Raw genomic sequence first — 10,723 nt, forward strand, 5'->3', positions numbered from 1 at the left:
ATGGTGCGGAAAGCATGATGGCTTCGTCCCAGGAGGAGGAGGATATGGTCCTCGGTGTTGCTTCTTCCATGGCATCACCCTTCTCCTCTATGATGTCTTGTAGGATCCAAAGCTCTGGATGCTGCAGCTGAGGGAGTGTGTGATCAGAGTTCTTGGGCAAGGCTCGAAATCAGAGAGTCTGCTGGAAATATGCTGCCCAAGGGTGCTAATAGATACACTGGGGAGGTGGTGGCATAGAGCCCAGTGGTTGTGCCCATGGGTGGCTGTACCAGGATGGCGGGAGTGAGGCCAACTGCAGGTATATTTTTGGGCTTTGCTGGTACTGAGCACCATATGGGTCCTGAGAGGAGTACTGTGATGCTACCTTCTCTGGCTTGCTGTCTGAATGCTCACTAGAGAGTGGGGGAACATGGCATAGTAGTGGGGATGATTCCTGTGCTAGGCTAGGCGGACGCTTGATGTGGAGGTCCCGGTACTGAGAGGCAGGGACTTTGGTACATCCAGTATTCTGGAGTGGTGGGATTCCAAAGTACTGACCATCCCTGTGTCAGTGGAGGTGCCGGGAGGGATGGGGATCTTGTCTGTACCAATCGTTCCAGTACTGGGTGAGATGTCGATAATGGTACTGGTGTAGACTCGCATACTGGGAGCCCATTTTTAGTGCAGTGCTTACTTCTATCCTTTGGTGCTGATAGTTCAGTGCCTGGGCCCATTTAGTCCATGGGCATGTCAGCGGTACTGGCCACTGTTGGTCTCCATGAGCTACGTGTACCGGACAGAGATGGTATCAGTGCCAATGGTGTCGAAGATGCCAGACGTGATGGAGATCACTTACGGCTATCGCAGGGCTCACTATGGGGACCTCTCTTCTTAGATGACTTGTGGGCAGGGTCATCAGCTTGTTTCTTCAACCCACAACTTTTAGATGTAGAGGGCTGTGGGGAAGATTCACATCTGCCAGGTGACTTGTGGCACAGGTCCTGTGGATGCCTGAGCGCCACCTCCATGAAAATCATCTTCTGTTGGAGCTCTCTGTGCTTGCTAGATCATGGCTGGAGTTGTTGGCAGAGACCAGACTTTTGCTGGATGTGGCCTTCCATGAGGCAGCGAATGCACTGGGAGTGCTTGTCTGGAATCAGGATTGCCTCCTTGCAAGTAAGGCACTTCTTGAAGCCTGGCAAACTGGGCATAACCCTTTGTTATGTCTTTTTTTAAAGGGAAAAAGGAGAAAAAACTAGGAACTAGGAGACTAAGTAACTACAGAAATGCACATTAAAGTAATAGTCTTAACTGACCGAGAATAGCTCCATCTCTATCCAGGGGCAGTACAGAAGGAACTGAGGGGGGTTAGCCCATGTGCGCTGTCTAGTCTTGTAGTGCAGCACGAGGAGGGACAGCACATGTGCCAGCTTACGGACATTGTTACCAAAATTCTGCGATCAGCAGCGCAGGGAGACAAGCACACCTACCATGAAGCACCCACAGGGGCGCTACTCAAAGAAGCGGTAATACTACCTGAATTATAAAGATGGGGAATGGAGGCACAGGGATTCAGATCCACAAATGGTGTTGCAATGCCTCACCTCTAGGCGCCTAGAAAATCACAGGAACAACATTGTGATCCACGAAGTCTGAGTCAGGCTCCTAGCCTCCCTATTCAATGAATGGGGAGAGATAGGCACCTTTGCATGGGATCTACAAAAGCCAGCACACTGGGGGAGGAGGGGTGAGAGCAGCCGCCTAGGCTAGCCAATGGAAGATGCACACAAGACGAGTATGTTCTAAGCCACACCCTTCTCATAGAGATAGGGGCCTAAGTCAGAGCTACAGGGAGGCGCCTCTCTCTGCTAGATGCACAACCAGGAACCCCTCAATTGCAGTCAAACAGCTTAGATGCCTAAGTTGTTCTTGTGAGAATGAGTTAGGCACCTGTCTCACACCACACAAAATGGCCAGTGGTGCCTATCTTGTAACTTTTAGCTCAGTGGTTTGAGCACTCACCTGAGATGTAGGAAACCCAGATTCAGCTCACCCTTCCACCTGGGGGGAGGGAGCTAAAGAATTTAAGCAGGAGGTTCCCCCTCTCAAAATACTGCTCTAACCACTAAGCTATGGGAGAGTCTGATGTGGGGCTCCCTCAGTCCTGTTGAATCTGTTCTGCTCTGGATAAATAATGTAAAAGTCATTGGAACAGGGGGACTGGAGGTTGGGTCTCCTACCACCCACATGGGTGCCCTATCCACTAGGCTAAAGAGTCATGCTCACATTCTCTCTCAGTGACTAATTATTTATGCCTCCAGATTGGGCCCCAGGCAGTGCTTAATTTGTAATGAAAGAGGTGCTGGGACTCAAGCAATTTTTTTACTTTCATAACTGATGCGGCAAGCCCAGAGGTGCCGGGGCTACGAACTGCCAAGACCAGAAGAGCCGAGGCTCAGCCTTGGCAAGCCGTGGCACAAATTAAGCACTGGCCTCATGGGTGGGATAAGCATTACTCTGTCTACTTTCCTCCAGTTCGTAGATCGCACAGGTATTTAGGCAGTAGATAGGGGTACAGACACCTCAAGTGAAGCATTGTGCACATGCTCAGAGGCAGAAACTTAAGCACCTAGGGAACTTCTATGGTGAAAAATGTAAGCACTGAGTGAGTTTAGGCACCTATATGATTCATTGGTAGTTGAGTTGGGGGGTTGTGGATCACATTGGTGCCTGAAACTGGGACTTGGACACCTAAATCTGGAATTAAGGCACCTAAGTATCTTGGTGGAGCTGCAGCAGAGAGGTTAAGTGACATGCCCAAGTGCACACAGGAAGTTTGTAGCAAAGCCACTTCCCGAGTCTCACTTTAGTGCCATAACAAAATGGCCAAACCACTTGGACCAATTTAGTCCTGAGTCACAAGAAACATGATAATCTCTGACAATGGAGATTGGCTTCTTAGAAAACAGACTCAAAATAGTAAATCCTGCTGTCTCCTGTATTATGAAAAGAATCATTTCCCTGACGTTTAGTCAAAATGAGATTCATTTGGAAGTAGAAACTGCTTCTAGTGATGTGAGTTACATTTACCTTAGCACACTGGAGAATAAAGAGAGATGGGTATCAAGCTTTTGGGCAAGTTGTTCTCTCTCTTTGATTAGTTTTAGAAATGTTAGTTCTTTTCAGTAGTCAAGAGATTTCCTCTCCTGGTGATTGCTCTGCACTTTCCCACCATGTACTTAATAATTACAAAAGATTGTGGTGGAAAGTGAGGTTTTAACCCATATTTTAGGGGCCCCAAATGGGCTCTAAAAACACTGTAGTCTTACATTTTCATCTAGAGATAATTATTAGATAATACCTGTAGTAAATTATTTGCTGCTCATATAGCACCTAATATTCACTACCTTCAGGTAATTATTCACCATTTTAAGAGAAAGTACATTCAGGTGTTTGCTAGCAATTTTAAAATTGTACCCACAATGGCCAGTCCTTTGCCCCAGGCACGGTATATTAATTATCTTTCTAAGTAGACGTAGCATTACACACAATAGGGCAAATCCTGGTCTCAGTTACACCATTATAAATCCAGATTTACTTCTTTGACCTTTATGGAGTTACTTCATTCATTCTTACCAGATCTCAGTGGATCTCTGGATTTACACTGGTGTAACAGATTAGAATCTGTCTCAGTAGAATTACTAACAGCATGGGCTGAGAGCAGATGGATCTAGTAATCAAGCTGTTTGCTACTAAAAGCCCTTATGAAGAGTGAAGGAAGACTGGTCCCTGGAAATCAAAACTGCACACTATGACGTATATGACATATCTACTGTATCCATGAGTAAGTTGCTATAAGTGCTGCTGATAAAATATGAAGCAGCTATTACATTATTTGGCATAGTAGAACAACAACTAATGCAATCCTAAAAGAATATTTCTCTTTACTTTAAAAAAAATTAATTCTGAAATGGAGGTCAGGAGTAATTTATGTAATTAACATACGATGCGTACATAGCTCCTTACATCCTGAAATATCTCCAAACATTTCACAAACCATGTACATATATCAGCATTGAAGGATAGCCACTTCTGGCATGCAGCAAACTGCACAATACAGAAGAGGCAGAGGAGCCCTTTTGGCCAATGGCATCAGAGCAAACTTTTGTTTTCACAAGGTGTGCAATAGGGTTCTTTTTAAAATATAAATTTTCTCCCAAAAGGTCCACATATCATAAACAACATCCACAGCAATCTTCAAAGGTAGACAACTAGGGAAACATAGCCTAGACAGAGCTACTATAAGGTGGGTGCGTAACTGGTTGGAAAACCATTGCCAGAGATTAGTTATCAGTGGTTCACAATTAAGCTGGAAGGGCATAATGAGTGGGGTCTAGTTCTGTTCAGTATCTTCATAAATGATTTTGATAATGGCACAGAGAGTACACTTATAAAGTTTGCAGATGACACCAAGATGGGAGGGGTTGCAAGTGCTTTTGAGGATAGGATTAAAATACAAAATGATCTGAACAAACTAGAGAAGTGGTCTGAGGTAAACAAGATGAAATTCAGTAAGGAGAAATGCAAAGTACTCCACTTAGGAAGGAACAATTAATTGTACACATACAAAATGGGAAATGACTGCCTAGGAAGGAGTACTGTGGAAAGGGATCTGGGGTTATAGTGGATCACAAGCTAAATATGAGTCAATAGTGTAACACTGTTGCAAAAAACAAAAACAAAAAAACCCCCACCTTATTCTGGGTTATATTAGTAGGAGTATTGTAATCAAGACATGAGAAGTAATTTTTTCACTCTACTCCATGCTGATAAGGCATCAGCTGGAGTATTGTGTCCAGTTCCACATTTCAGGAAAGATGTGGGCAAACTGGAAAAAGTCAAGAAGAGAGCAACAAAAATGATTAAAGGTCTAGAAAACATGACCTATGAGGAAAGATTGAAAAAAATGGGTTGTTTAATCCAGAGAAGAGGAGAGACGAGAAGAGACAAGACTGAGGGGAGACATGATAACAGTTTTCAAGTACATAAAAGGTTGTTACAAGGAGGAGAGTGAAAAACTGTTCTCATTAACCTCTGAGGATAGGACAAGAAGCAATGGGCTTAAACTGGAGAAAGGGAGGTTTAGAGTTGAACATTAGGAAAAACTTCCTGACTGTCAGGGTAGTTAAGCAAGAAATTGCCTAGGGAAGCTGTGGAATCTCTGTCATTGGGGATTTTTAAGAGCAGGTTAGACAAACACCTGTCAGGAATGGTCTAGTTATTACTTAATGCTGCCTTGAGTGCAGGTGATTGGACTAGATGACCTATTGAGGTCCCTTCCAGTCCTACACGTCTATGATTCTATGCGAAAGAGGAGAATGTCTAATCACATGGGCACAGGAGCCTAGGAACTTAGAATACTGTACACCAATTTTAATGAAAAAGGGGGCTTAACAACTATTAACATGATAGATAGAGTTAGTAATTCAGTGACCCTCATTAACCATCTTCCTGCAGAACAATCAACTCCAATATTGTCCATAACTTATAGTCAGTGGACTTTGGCTGTATGCCAAATGATCCAATTACATACATATTCTTTTTGTATGTACATTCCCAAAACTTCAAACCACCCTTTTTGTTTTAAAATGGAATCCATTCAGCCAACTAAAATTGTTTATACTCTACTACAAACCCAACTATCTCCTACTGCAAGGATATCTCCTCCATTACTGGGGAAAGTAAGTGAATCCAGGGCAGGCTGTCTACCTCCATGGAAACAAAATTGGAAAAGAAAAATGCATTTGCACCAGCCTCCCTGATGGAGTTTGTTGACAGAGCTGCTAAAAGCGCTGAGTGAAATTGGTGCCATCACCTGCAAAGTAGACCTAAAAGTCAGCAGAGAAAGCCTTAGCCGCTCCTGAATGATGCAATAAATACCTCTTTCAGCAAGGGCATTCTTCAAACCTCTCAAACATATTATAGTCGAACTAATGTTACATTACTTCTTCGTTAATGTTCCAACCACTGTCTAGTCTCCAGAGTCCTTTTCCTGGACAAAAGTGAGCTAATTCCAACAAATCTCCTTACACGGCTTATTTTATTTGGTTATGTATTTGGATTTAAAAACTAAAAAAATGTATTATTTAAAACCACAGAAACCCAGACAGAGGCCTGCAGCAGTTCCCACCACATACAGCAATAGTTAATCCAGCCTAATAAAACTAATATATTTATTCTTCAATAAAATGCCTTAAGGAAAACCCATACAACAAAAGCCCCTTTAAAATAATTAGCCTTTCAGTGTGTGTCCGGAAGCCAAGTTTAGTTATTCTGGACCTAAGGAAGGGAACAACTTCCAAACCTAAGGGAATGTTCTGTCAACAGCTCTCTTTTTGGTTGGGGTCTCCACTATTCACAAGATTCACTGGTTCATTAGTTGGTCTGGCTGCAAACATCCAAGCTCCTTTAAATAAGAACAGGTTACTGCTGCCGGTTCCCATGGATCATGTTAGAATCCTTCACTTGACTGTATTGAACCTCCTAACCCAATTTCCCCCCCCTGGCCCTGCAGAGTCTACTGGAACTGCTCTCCACAAGGCAATCTGAGATTCACTGATACTTCTGATAGCATTTTGCCAAATTCTGATTGGCCTGGATGATCTCCCCACTTCAGAGATGAAGGAAGATCTTGCTCTCCCCTTCAGACTATGCACATTGTTCCAACTTCCCCACAGCAATATAGTGACCAATGCTGTGAACACCATGTCATGCAAAAGTTTAAACTGGCCTGTAGCTTGCCGGTGACATATTCGGGGAAATCCCTTGGGATACCTTTTACAGGGGGGATACAGTCTGCAGAGACCACAAACATGGTGTGTCAGCCTCTTCTTGGGGAAAAGCGCATGGTGGGACCTCTAGCTGGACAGCGATTGGAGGAAGGAGAAAAGACAGTTACCTTTTCTATAAATGGTGTTCTTCAAGATGTGTTGTTCATGTCCATTCCACAGTAGGTGTGTACGCTCGCCATGTGCACTGGTGCTGGAAGTTTTTCCCCTAGCAGTACCCATAGTGGAGCAGCCCAGCAACCCCTGGAGTGGCACCTCCATGGCGCGGTATAAGGGGTGCTACGTGCTCCCTCTACTCTCAGTTCCTTCTTGCCAGAAAACTCCAACAGAAGGGAAGGAGGGCGGGATGTGGAATAGACGCAAGCAACATATCTCAAAGAACACCAGTTACAGAAAAGGCAACCGTCTTTTCTTCTTCGAGTGATTGCTCATGTGCATTCCGCAATAGGTGATTCCAAGCTATATCTGTTGGAGGTGGGTAGGAGTTCACAAATTCTCAGGACGGAGCACAGCCCTGCCGAACCCGGCGTCATCCCTGGTCTGGGAGACAATCGCATAATGCAAGGTGAACGTGTGAACTGAAGACCACGTGGCAGCCCTACAAATGTCCTAAATAGGGATGTGGGCCAAAAAGGCAGCTGACGAGGCCTGCCCCTGAGTTGAGTGTGCCTTCACAACTGGTGGCGGAGGGATTCCCGCCAAGTCATAAGAAGTACAGATGCACAAGATGATCCAGTTAGAGAGCCGCTGAGTGGAGATCGGCCAACCTTTCATGCACTCGGCCGAGGCAACAAACAGTTGTGAGGAATTTCTGAATGGCTTAGTCCACTCCTGGTAGAAAGCCAGAGCCCATCTCACATCCAGCGTATGGAGGCGGCGCTCCTCACTGGACGCATGGGGATTGGGGCAGAGGACCGGCAGAAAAATGTCCTGACCCATGTGATAGGCGGAGACCATCTTCGGGAGGAACGAGGGGCATGGGGGGAGCTGGACTTTATCCTTATGAAACACCGTGCACGGGGGCTCGGAGGTCAGGGCCCTGAGCTCCGAGACGCCTAGCAGACATGATCACAACCAGGAAGGCCACTTTCCACGAGAGGTGTGACCAGGAGCATGAGGCTAGCAGCTCAAACGGGGGCCCCGTGAGACAGACCAACACCCCCAAGTTTAGGTCCCACTGCAGGACAGGGGGCCTAACATGCGAGAAGAGATGATCCAAACCCTTAAGGAATCAGCCAGTCATAGCATGGGAGAATACCATGTGGCCCTACACCGGCGGATGGAAGGCCTATATGGCTGCCAGGTGCACCTTGACTGACGAGGGTGCCAAGCCCTGGGCTCCAAGGTGAAGGAGGTAGTCCAAGATAAGCTGGATCAGGGCAGCCACCGGGGAAACGCCCCACTCATCCACCCATCTGGAAAACCGAGATCACTTTGCCAAGTAGGCTTGGCACATGAAGGGTCATCTGCTTTCTAGGAGGACGCGCTGAACCCCTTCTGAGCATGTCCTTTCCTCCCTACCTAACCATTGAGCAGCCATGCCGTGAGCTGCAGTGCCGCTAGGATGGGGTGGAGGAGGTGGCCCTGGTCCTGGGAGAGCAGGTCCAGGTGGGATGGCAATGGCCACAGCGGGGCAACCACCAGGCCTGTGAGGGTCCTGTACCAATGCTGCCTGGACCATGCCAGGGCAATCAGAAGGACCCAGGCCTTGTCCATCTTTATCTTTTCCAGGACCTTGCCGATCAGTGGGAATGGGGGAAAGGCATAGAGAAACTGGCCTGACCGGGACAGGAGGAAGGCATCGGAGATAGCCCCCCACCCCACCCCCAGCCTGGAGCAGAACTGGGGACAGTGACAGTTCTGCCGAGATGCGACAGGTCCACCCGGGGAGTTCCCCACACTTGGAAAAGTCTGTACACCACCTCTGGGTGGAGAGACCACTTGGGCTGGGAGGAGAAGTTCCTGATCATCTGCCTACAGGCCTTCCATCTGACAGGTGTCTGGAATGCTCACGCTCACGCGTTCCAGGCACCTGGCAGATGGAAGGCCTGTAGGCAGATGTCGTGGGCTATACAAAAGTCCCACAGCCTGAGGGCTTCGCGGCAGAGGATTGGGCCCCGCCTTGCCTGTTGATGTAGAACATCAAGGCCGTGTTGTCCTTGAGGACCCTGACCACCCTGTCCTCCAGGTGCGAGCAGAAGGTCATGCATGCCAGCCGTACTGCCCTGAGCTCCTTGACGTTTATGGGGAGGATCAGCTCCCGAGCTGACCACAGACCTTGAGTCTGAACATTCCACACATGGGCTCCCCATCCCAGGTCTGACGCGTTGGACACCAGCTCCAGCAACAGGGCCCTGCCCCTGAATGGGGCCCCTTAGAACATGTTTCTCGGGGAGGACCACCACCGTAGGGAGCTGATCACTGGTTCAGGTACTGTGAGGATTTTGTCCATCCTGTCCCTGGCCTAGGAGAACTCCAAGGCCAACCAGAGCTGTAGGGGCCTCACCCTGAGTCTGGCATGACGGACCACATATGTGCACACTAATATATGACCCAAGAGCTGGAGGCATGCTCTGGCTGTTGTCACCGAAACCTTGTGACTGTGTCGATGAGCCCCTTCAGGGTCTCGAACCTGTCCAATGGGAGAGAGGCTCTGGCCAACGAGGCGTCCAGGACCGTCCTGATAAACTTTATGCATTGAACCAGGACTATCGTGGACTTGGGGTTGTTTACCAACAGGCCCAAAGTGGTGCACGTGGACAGAAGGAGCACCACATGATCCCACACCTGTGACCAGGAACTGCCCTTGACCAACCAGTCGTCCAGATAGGGGAAGATCTGGACCCCCCAGTGCCTGAGGTGGGCCACCACCACCGACATACATTTCATGAATATCCTGGAGGCAGTGAACAAGCCAAATGGGACGACCATAAATTGGTAGTGTTCCTGCCTCACCGTGAAATGGAGGAAGTGTCTGTGCCCCTCGAACATATGACTGTGGAATTACGCATCCTGCAGATTGAGGGTAGTGTACCAGTCTCTGGGATCCAGGGAAGGATGATGGAGGCCAGGGAAACCATGTAGAACTTGAGCTTCACCATGTACTGGTTCAGGTCTCTCAGGTCAAAGATGGGCCTGAGCCCCCCTTTGGCCTTCGGGATAAGGAAACAGCGGGAATAGTACCCCTTGCCATTAAACTCCCCGGGTACCTCATCCACTGCTCCTAGGCCCAGGAGCTGCCCCACCTCCTGCTTGATCAGGGCCTCATGTGCGGGGTCCCCCACAGGAGGATGTAGCCCTGGGAGATGGAATTGAGGACCCATCAGTCCGAGGTCAGCCGTGACCACTCTGGGAGGAAAGCACACAACCGATTGGAGAAGGGAAGCTTTATTGGGGGTGGATCCCTGATGACAACTGGCAGGGCGACCCTGGGCATCCTCTCAAAACCACCTTTTTTCCACCTGCTTGCCCATAGAGGACCCAGGCTGTGGGGCAGGCCGAGACTGCCTCTGTGGGTGCCTCTTATGGTCCCGGGACTTCTTATACGCAGTTTCATATTTTGGGTGGGTGGCCTGAGCGGGATTCTGTTGCGGCTTGAATTTAGGTTTAGCTAGAGCCGGAACATAGAGACGCAGAGTCTGGTGTGTTGTGCGGGAGTCTTTCAGGCCATGCATCTTTGTTTCTGTTTGTTCCGCAAACAGAGCTTTGCTGTCAAATGGGAGGTCCTGCAGGGAGGTCTGAACCTCGCTGGACAGCCCAGCCTCCCCGAATCTTTATTTTTTGGGGTAGGGGCAGGCTGGCCCTGCCGCTCCCTGTGGGTGACCAACTCAACCACCAGGGAGTTAGGACCAGGATGGGTGTATAAGTATTCATGCCCCTTGGTGGGTACAAAATAC

This window comes from Mauremys reevesii, linkage group 1 (assembly GCF_016161935.1).
Source record: "Mauremys reevesii isolate NIE-2019 linkage group 1, ASM1616193v1, whole genome shotgun sequence".
Lineage (NCBI taxonomy): Eukaryota > Metazoa > Chordata > Testudines > Geoemydidae > Mauremys > Mauremys reevesii.